At 40.7% G+C, this 10,388-nt stretch overlaps 1 long non-coding RNA gene across 1 annotated transcript; it reads left to right on the forward strand.

Moving 5' to 3' along the window:
- The first annotated feature begins 2,652 nt into the window (after positions 1-2,652).
- LOC120405694 lies at positions 2,653-5,550 on the forward strand. The gene is made up of 3 exons (XR_005598781.1): positions 2,653-2,745; positions 5,083-5,159; positions 5,268-5,550. It is a non-coding gene; the product is annotated as an uncharacterized LOC120405694 (long non-coding RNA).
- The last annotated feature ends 4,838 nt before the right edge of the window (positions 5,551-10,388 follow it).

Genomic DNA, 10,388 nt, shown 5'->3' on the forward strand with positions numbered 1-10,388 from the left:
AAGTGTGACTTTGCCATAGTAAAACAACTTGGACAATTACCACATGGAAATCCACATTGAAACAGATGCATAGAAACTAAATAGCATCAATATTATTGACATTAGTCCATATAGTACTATAAATAGGATTAGAACTCTAAGCTTAATATTTTATATTGTGCATGGTCAAAAGGGAGTTTTTTAAATCATTTGTAGTAACTTTTTAATTTTTCTTAGCATTCTCAGGGAAGACTGATCTTCTGTAAATCTTCAGCTTATAAAGCTCAGCTAGCTGCTTTTAAGATGTGCAAAAAATACATTTTATAGCAGAAAAAGTACTTATTTTTTACAGTTTCAAAATGAATGGATTTTGCTCAAGCTCTCCACTAAAATTCACATTTAGGACTTGGAAATGTTCTATTGAAAAGAATTTTTCAGAAACTTACTATCAAGTAATGATGGGGATTATAATGGAAGTCTGCATGAAATTGTAACTAGAATGCTTGCTACTAAGTTATTAATATGAGGATTAATGAGGAACATACTACAACAGTGCAGTCAGTCAAAACAAAACAAACACCTACCTACTGAGCTACAGCTTTTAAATCTTATGAAACACTGCCATCCTGTGGCAATTTTTAGAGAGAAAATGCAGACACTACTCTATTGTCTTGATTCACAAACTTCTCCCATTTAAAAAGGTTTATTTTATTAATCAATGTATTTGTTTCTATTTATCTGGCACCTAGCCCAAGCTCCGGGCATTTCATGTCATTTAAAAGCAAGGTTGATCCCAGAGTTTTTCTAGTCTAGTCAGAGACAAATTAGCACAAATTACAATGTCTATTGAGGCATTACTTCCAATATAACTCACAATCCTGCAACCTGTCACAAGCTCTGACAGCAGTCCAAGCAAGATTACATGTGTAGCAATTTCAGATGGGGTGGTGGAACTGATTAGAGATCTAGCAAAATGAATGGTACACATGCTACATACAGGTTATGCAGGGCCGCCCAGAGGATTCAGGGGGCCTGGGGAAAAGCAATTTTGGGAGCCCCTTACATAAAAAATGTTGCAATACTATAGAATACTATATTCTCATGGGGGCCCCTGCAGGGCCTGGGGCAAATTGCCCCACTTGCCCCCGCCCCGGGCTGCCCTGAGGTTGTGTCTTGCTTAGGAAATTCCTGAAACAGTTATCTGTGTTGGTAATAAATGCAATAAAGCAGCAGAGCAACCTCCTATAAAAACATAGAGAAATGAATGAATAGATCATGGTCCCAGCTTTTCTGATAAAAATACAGTGTAATTAGACAATATTGTTTCAGAGGGTCTAAAGAGTTCTGATTTGAGAAATCAATTATTTCTCAGAGGAAAGATTAGGATCTAATGTCATCATTGACATTTTTAATGGGTTTATATGTAATGCCATCCATTTATACATTCTATACTGAATTTCACTAATGAGGTAAGACCACAAAGCAAAATGTGGCTGCAATAGTAATTCTTATTTAAGATTCTAAGTATTAGAGTAGAATTTTATGAACAGATGTGTCAAATATAGACTTGTGGCTGAGAAAAAACAGGGCTGTGCAATGACCCAACTCAAAGCCCAAGAGAGTAATATTTGTGAGCTTGACAGAAGCAGTTTCAGGACCCTGCTTTGGCCTAAGACAGATATGTTGATTTATTATATAGAAAGAAAATGAGAGAAATGGCTGAACATATAAGATTCCCTGATTCCAAATATCAAATATCATAAAGATAGGGTTAAGGGAGGAAACACAAGCAATGTTGTAAAAGAGACTCCTCTTTTACAAGCTACTGTCTTGCTTCATATAAAAAAAGACTTCCTATATAGCCCAGTGTTTTCACAATCTTCATAGAATCCTGTCTCTCCCATAAAAAAGATCCTAGTTCCAAAAGGTTCAGAAAAAGGCAAGAAAGATCCAGGTCTGATGCCAAAAAAAAATAAAACTAATGCACATCTTAGGAAAACAGACACCATGGCTAATAAGTATGATCAAGTTAACAGCAAAGCCAAGAAGAGCCACAAGCCATGGCCCTTAAACTGCAGAGGCCCCCAGAAGTCCATAATATCATTGAATAGAGTAGCATCCCATTAAACATTTGGACATTACATGTACATTCTGTGCTTAAAGGATCTGAATGATCCCGAAGTTCCATTTCCCTTTTATCTAGCTCAGAAGGAAAGACTGTGCAGTAACTAACAACTCTAGTTATTCAGGCCAGATTTTTACCCACGAAGCTCATATTGCAACTGTTTTGAAAGAGACATTCACCTGCAGCGGACACCTCTTTTGGGTAATTCTGTGAAGATGAACATTGCATTTTAGCAAGCAAACCCAGTTGAATTCTGAATAGCCAACCTGTTGGGAGAGGTCAAATATGTCTGGATAATTGGGAGTTCTTATAAATGAATCAATAGTCAAGAAGTCAATAGAAAACATGATGGCAGAGACCTTTTTTTTAGGAAAGGAGATTTAGATTGTGGGTATTTGAATAATTATGAGATAATCAAACAATAAATGGAGTCATTAGAACAAGGAGCATTCTGGCAGTTAGTTGGAAAGGCAGGTTTGATAGATAAAGAAGGCTAGATAATCAAGATTCTATTGCATATGTAACTGCTACATGAAACTACAGTTGCTAATGCCCTGACCTTGCAGTCACTCAGCTTGCAGAACTCTCGTGAGCTGCAGGATTGGTCTCCAAGAGTTTTATTGGGTTTACAAAACAACTGAGTAAGTAGTTATAAAAATGATTCAGTGTAAAATTTAGGATTGTGTACTAAGGAAGCCAACAGCACTTCACAGGACAAGACCCTTAGCAGGCTTTCAACACTGATAAAATATGAGCATGTGGGTGGGTGGAAGTTCAGCTCTGGGAAGCAAAAAACAAGCTTGAAAGAACCTTAATGTACACTGAACTGAATGGGAGCAAGGAGGAGTAAGATAAACCAACAGGGCCAGATCCTCAGCTGAGCTGAGCATGGAGGTGGATGAGGGCAAGATCGCTCCAAACCAGCCTCTGCTGTTACTCAGAGCAGCCTAAGGCTGTTTGCAAATATTTTATACTTGAAAATAGCTGGAACCTGCAGATTGATTAGTAAATGCTTCAGATTTAAGCCTTTATAATTCTCTAATTTTACAAATGTCACCCATCCACAGCAACAGGTGGGGGACATTGATGGGGCCAACCATAAAAGGGGGACAATCCCAGAGGCAAGGGAGGGAGACATTTGCCAAGGGACAAAAGGTAGCTCCTTCCCTGCAAGTATCCGCTACCCATTGGCCAGCTGGGGAAGAAGGGTGCTGATTGGCCAGCATTTCCCACCTCTCAGGATTTAACCCAATGCAGGGGCCATGTGGAGCCCTCTTTCAATTCTGTGCCAGCAGCCCACCCTACCCACCCAAACTAGGAACGGGAACCCCACCTGACACATGGTGCAGGTCTATCTGATCACCTGTTTAGGGGTCAGAAAGGAACTTTTTCTCCCCCACTGCCATATGGTGGAAGACAAATATTTTGCCTTCCTCACAGCACCTGGAAACCACAGTAGGTTAAGTAGGAACACATATGGTATCTAACTGAGGTTACAGTGTGGGTGTTTACTCATTGCAACTTAACCACACTAGAAAGTGGCTGCAAGAGAATAAAATTAATGGTTCCATCCTAGTGCTAAAAGACCTGGGATTTTGGTGTTGGGCCCACCTGATAGGGTGTGATCTTGTGACCTTTGTGGGCCAAGGTTAGACCATGTAGCCATTGCAAGCCAAGGTCCACATCCTGCTGCACCTCTGGCCCTCTCTCAGGAGAGGGTGCGAGGACTCAGACGCAGCTGAGTCTTGGGGGAAGGGGAGGGGCTAGGCTGAGGATAGCCTACCCCATATCATGGGTTATATGGTAAGGAGCCCTGTACCTGTGGTGCCAGTTACAAGTTATACAATAAGGAGCCCTATAATTCCCGCACTGGAACCAATTAGATGCCTGGTATAGGGAAGTACGCGTGATGGGCAGGTAGCACCCCCAACCTTGTGTTAAAGTTTAATAAAAATTGCAGCCTGCTGCTTAATTCCATACATGTGTGTCCTCATTTTGCCAGCATGTCCACATCAAAGGAATGTATGGATGAGAAACACAATCATGTCAGACTGTAATAAATGCTATCAGAAATTGTCTCTTGATTTTTTGCTGGAGTAGGCCAAATTCTAACTTTCTGACTTGGTCCCTATTCAAACAAATTCTCATTGACTTCAGGTCTCTATTGAGTGAAATGAGAGTTTTGCCTGAGTAGACTTAATTTGACCATATATATTTAACATTTTGGCCTTGCCACACACGAGCTTGTTTGCTGACAAGTAAATCCTCTCTTGGGAACTGATCTATCCATAGCTGTCTGTTTTGGGGAATTGTTACACAGTCTGCACTGTTTAACTCTACTTCTTGGTGCAATTGTTCCTCTTTTCACTAGGAGAAACTGCTTCAGGCATTTGTTCAGTTACTAACACATGGGAATGTAAATTAGAGAAACAACCCCTAACTGTAAAAAGCAACTGATGAAGTGGGTATTCACCCACAAAAGCTTATGCTCCAATTAGGGTGACCACGCAGAAAATGTGAAAAATCGGGACGGGGGAAATAGGAGCCTATATAAGAAAAAGAACCAAAAATCAGGACTGTCCCTTTAAAATGGGGACATCTGGTCACCCTAGCTCCAATACGTCTGTTGGTCTATAACAGGAGTCAGCAACCTTTCAGAAGTGGTGTGCTGAGTCTTCAGTTATTCACTGTGATTTAAGGTTTCATGTGCTGGTAATACATTTTAACGTTTTTAGAAGGTCTCTTTCTATAAGTCTATTATGTAACTAAACTGTTGTTGTATGTAAAGTAAATAAGGTTTTAAAAACATTTAAGAAGCTTCATTTAAAATTAAATTAAAACACACAGCCCCCCAGACCGGTGGCCAGGACCTGGGCAGTGTGAGTACCACTGAAAAATCAGCTCGCGTGCTGCCTTCGGCAAGCATGCCATAGGTTGCCTACCCCTGGTCTATAAGGACTTTTTGTTGCTTTTTACAGATCCAGAATAACATGGCTACCCTGCTGATACTTAACCCCTAACTGGAATCTTTGCGCCTTTATCATGCAACAGATAGGTATGTGAATCTACTGTTAGCTATCACATATCTGATACACTTCAGGGTATAACACTACTTTTAAAAAAAGCTTAAGTAATTAGTCTTTGACTTTGGGGTTTCTTTCAGGATTGCCTGAGAATGAGATCCCCCAGACTCAGTCACTCCATCAACAGGAAGTGGTATTCTGATACCCACATAAAACTTCAAATATGACTTTGATGAAGGCAGATGCCTGACAAATTGTCCTGTCAAAAGCTATTAGCAATGAATCCTGCTAAATGTATTCTTACAATGTCCCCAACAAAGTTTATTGCTTTAAGCAGGGTTTTAAATACCCGAGATCCTTTTTTAATTATTATTTGAGTTTCACTGGGATTTAATACTCTGTGGAAATAAAGCATGAAGAGCAGGGAGGACAAAGAGGTGAAATAAATCTTGTATATTTTAAGAGCTCTGGGCTTTCTGGCTGTGGTGCTATAAGATCTCCCTTCTGTTATTTATATAAATTGTTTAATGATGTCTCTGACCTTTTATTTATCCCAGCTCCCTTGTGTCCTCCACCATTAGTTTTTCATAATTAGATTACCAGTAGAAACTTAAAATTAATTCAGTCTGACGGTCATTATTATTCCTCTGGGAAAATTTGTGCAACAACAGATTAGAACGCTCCAAATAGTAACATTTGCCTCCTATCAATGGCCTACCTCGTCCCTGAGGGTCTGCACATTCATCTACTCCTACCTGTGCAAAAATCACTCTGTGATAGTGACACTGATCCCACCTCCTTGCTCCCAGTACAAATGTCCTTCCATATGGAAGTAGCTCCATGCAGCTTTAAGTGCATTCACGGGAGGAGCAGGAAACCATCTGACCTCTGACATTCTCTCCTGTTTCCCCCTGCTAAGACCTGTATTATGTCTATTTCAGACCCCTGTATGACTGCTAGTGACCTAAGAGCAGCATGGCTCCTGATGGCTATAGTATGATTATGCATAGGAACTTAGAGAACTCTACTTTTAGGAAGTACGTGATGAAAGAAAACAGCATATGTAGAAGAAGCCTGAATTTGTCTTGGCTCTCTTCTTTTATGCTTGAACACTAAACACCTAGGGGGGCAGTTCCAATGCTGACACTAGCTAGGACAATCTTGAGAGCTGCCCTCATTTGTGTCCATGTTGCAACAACTTCTATGGGCTATTGCAGTGGCAAACAATCACTGGAGTGCACTCACTCCAACCCCATCCTGCCTCAGAATCCTGCCTGCACAGATGACATTCAGAGATCTGAGGTGAGCCTGAGGACAAGTATGAATCTGCATCTCAAGCTAGATGCTAAAGAAAGCAGTTTTAGCAATTTAGTGAGAGGAATTCTTCCCTCTGATTCAGTATTGAACCAATACCTTATTAAACTGCTGGGGGTAATAGGCTTATCAAGGTACTATATTGTTCACGAGTTATAAACTTAACAACCTGAGTGCTTGTGATGCTTAAATAGCCAATGACACTCTTTGTATGAGAAGAAATGTTAACTCTGATGTTCTAGAAAATTCCAGCTTTGGAGATTTTGCTTATCTAATTCCCCTGCAGTGTCTTCTCCACTTGCTGTCCTAAACTGTAATGTGGCTGTAAAACAACTCCTGTGCTCACTCAGTGTTGGCTGATTTTTAAATGGTAGATAAAGTGATCTTTATATAGTTTATAAAACACTTTGGGATAATCTAAGATGAAAGCTACCAACTAAATGTAAGATCATTATCACATGTTCATTAATTAAGCACCATAATTTGGGGGGGGGGCTTTAAAGCTGACATTTTTCAGAATCAGTGGCCTCATGCTTAATCTGGTATGAAGAAATTGAGTAACTAAGAAGTGATTATTCAGTTCTCCTTTTAAATTGTTGCTCCCCAACTGAAGGATAATAATTTGTGTTGAACCAGTAAGCAAAAGTAGGGACCTTTTCTACCCCCCCTTTTTTTTTTTAAAAATTGCCCCCAGCTCTCTGTTTCTGGCCACAGATATGTGCCCTTGGAATAATGATAATCAATATCATTGTGGATTGCACATCAGGCTGATAATCCTCAAGCCACCTCTTTTTCCTATAAAGAAGAATTATTGATGAACAAACTTGTCAGCAATGCTTCATTTGTGCTAGGGCTTGCCAGGGCTGAGCCCCGGCACTCTAGGCTTGGCGGTTCATAGCCCCCGCACTTCTGGGCTTGCTGCATCAGTTATGAATGTAAAAAAAATTGCTTGAATCCCAGCACCTAATTGCTTAAGCCCCAGAACCTCTTTCATTACAAATTAAGCACAGCTTGTCAGTAATCTGCTATCTATGGCACAAAAGATCATTCTGCAAACCTGAAAAGATCTCAGTGAGAACTTTAAGTTCTGTCTTCTTATAGTAAATCAAAATAATTAATAAACTCTTGTATACTACATTTTAACTGAGGATCACAGAAGAACACACACCAGAACAAGGGGACATTCAATGAAATTAATGGTGGCAAATTCAAAACTGATTGGTGAAAGGAAATACTTTTTCGTACAACACACAATTACACTGTAGAATTCATTGCTATAGGAGATTGTGGAGGTCAAGAAATCAGCAAGATTCAAAGAGATATGACATTTACATGGATAAGAAGACTATCCAGAGCTATCATAATTAATCATAAAAAATTTGAAGGCATATTAACTCTCATGCTTCACAGTTTAAGCCAGTCTCTAGTTACAAGACACCAGGATGAGACCTAATGTGGGGGGCAGATTATCCTACAGCCGCCTACTGTGTGGTTCTTATATATTCCTGTAAAACATCTGGTGCTTGCCACTGCTGGAAGCAGGATACTGGGCTAGAAAGACTCAGGTCTGATCCCATGCAACAATTCTTATGTTCCCCACAACATTTGTATGAGGTAAAAATATATGATAATTAATTTCCATTTTACACATAAGGAAATGGAGGCACAGAAAGCTGAAGTGATTTGCCCAAGTTCACACAACTAGTAAGTGGCAGAACTGGAAATACAACCCAGGCGTCCCAACTCCCAGTCTCATGCTCTAACCACTTCAAAAGGCCATTCAAAAAAGGCAGCTGTTGAAACCAACTTTTGTTCAGAAAATGCTCCAAGAAGAGGTTATACTCTTCAGATCACTTTGTGTCGTCAAGCTCAAGCTAAAAGTAAACTTTCTGCAGACCTGCCCAGATCAGACCGTATTTCAGCTTTGTGCTAGGTTTAGCTGTACTTTCCTTCCTGTTAGTTTTGGCTCTTTGTGTACTAATCTGTTTTCTTCTTGTTTATTGCCCTTGATTTAATGTCAGTAAAACTGAAAACAAGTAGAACTATGTATTCTTGCTGCTCCAATCCTTATAAGTTTGATATATTTTGGCTTAATTTCCATCCTCTTTTTACAAAATAATTTAGAAAACACATCATGCCATTATTAGTTCAGCTAACTCGTGTTACAGGTCTTTCAACATTTACCTATAGGTATAAAGAAAACTCCATATATGAATCCTCCCTCATCCATGCATTCAAGTAGTTGCTGAACCAACAAGAGGGGATGCCATTTTAGATTTGGTTTTGGTGAGTAGTGAGGACCTCATAGAAGAAATGGTTGTAGGGGACAACCTTGGTTTGAGCGATCATGAGCTAATTCAGTTCAAACTAAATGGAAGGATAAACAAAAATAGATCTGTGACTAGGGCTTTTGATTTCAAAAGGGCTAACTTTAAAAAATTAAGAAAATTAGTTAGGGAAGTGGATTGGACTGAAGAACTTGTGGATCTAAAGGTGGAGGAGGCCTGGAATTACTTCAAGTCAAAGTTGCAGAAACTATCAGCAGCCTGCATCCCAAGAAAGGGGGAAAAATCATAGTCAGGAATCATAGACCAAGCATCTCAGAGAGGTAATTAAGAAAAAGCAGAAAGCCTACAAGGAGTGGAAGATGGGCGTGATCAGCAAGGAAAGCTACCTTACTGAGGTCAGAACATGGGATAAAGTGAGAAAGGCCAAAACCCAGGTAGAGTTGGACCTTGCAAAGGGAATTAAAACCAATAGTAGAAGGTTCTATAGCCATATAAATAAGAAGAAAACAAAGAAGAAGTGGGACCGCTAAACACTGAGGATGGAGTGGAGGTTAAGGATAATCTAGGCATGGCCCAATATCTAAACAAATACTTTGCCTCAGTCTTTAATGAGGATCTTAGAGATAATGGTAGGATGACAAATGGGAATGATGATATGGAGGTAGATATTACCACATCTGAGGTCGAAGCCAAACTCAAACAGCTTAATGGGACTAAATTGGGGGGCCCAGATAATCTTCATCCAAGAATATTAAAGGAACTGGCACATGAAATTGCAAGCCCATTAGCAAGAATTTTTAATGAATCTGTAAACTCAGGGGTTGTATCGTATGACTGGAGAATTGCTAACATAGTTCCTATTTTTAAGAAAGGAAATAAGTGATCCGGGTAACTACAGGCCTGTTAGTTTGATATTTGTAGTATGCAAGGTCTCGGAAAAATTTTTGAAGGAGAAAGTAGTTAAGGACATTGAGGTCAATGGTAATTGGGACAAAATACAACATGGTTTTATAAAAGGTAGATCATGCCAAACCAACCTGATCTCCTTCTTTGAGAAGGTAACAGATTTCTTAGACAAAGGAAATGCAGTGGATCTAATTTACCTCGTGTAGCGAGGCAGTCTGGCTCCTGCTGCCCCAGAAGGGGACGAGCCTCCTTGGACACCAAAGTGGGTGGAGCCAGCAAATCCTGTGCCCGCCCCTCAGAGGTCAAGGCACAGGACAGGAAGTATAGCAGCCCAGAGCTCACTTGAAGCTCAGCCACTGGAGAGACCTGTGGTGTAGCTCCCAGTGGGGAGACCACGGTGATCGGCAGCCAAACTGAGGACTGGCCAGACCAGCCAATGCCTGATGCTAGCCCGAGCCCAGCAACACTACCAAGCCTACCGCTTGCCCATTACCCAGAGGAACTGCCAGGCCTACCGTTTGCCAGTTACCCCGAGGAGCTGCCAAACCAACTGCTCGCCAGCTACCCCAAGGAGCTCATGGTGTGTGACCCTGTGGAGGATGCTGTCCGGACCCAGGTACCAGTGCTGTAAAAAGGGCGAGGTGAGTGAGGCACTGCCACTTCATTCATTCTTCAGCGGCAATTCCTTCCCTCCGACAGAGACTCAGGGACCCACCGCCAAATTGCCTACTTGGGCAGAAGACCCGCTACTGG

The sequence above is a fragment of the Mauremys reevesii genome, linkage group 5 (assembly GCF_016161935.1).
Source record: "Mauremys reevesii isolate NIE-2019 linkage group 5, ASM1616193v1, whole genome shotgun sequence".
Lineage (NCBI taxonomy): Eukaryota > Metazoa > Chordata > Testudines > Geoemydidae > Mauremys > Mauremys reevesii.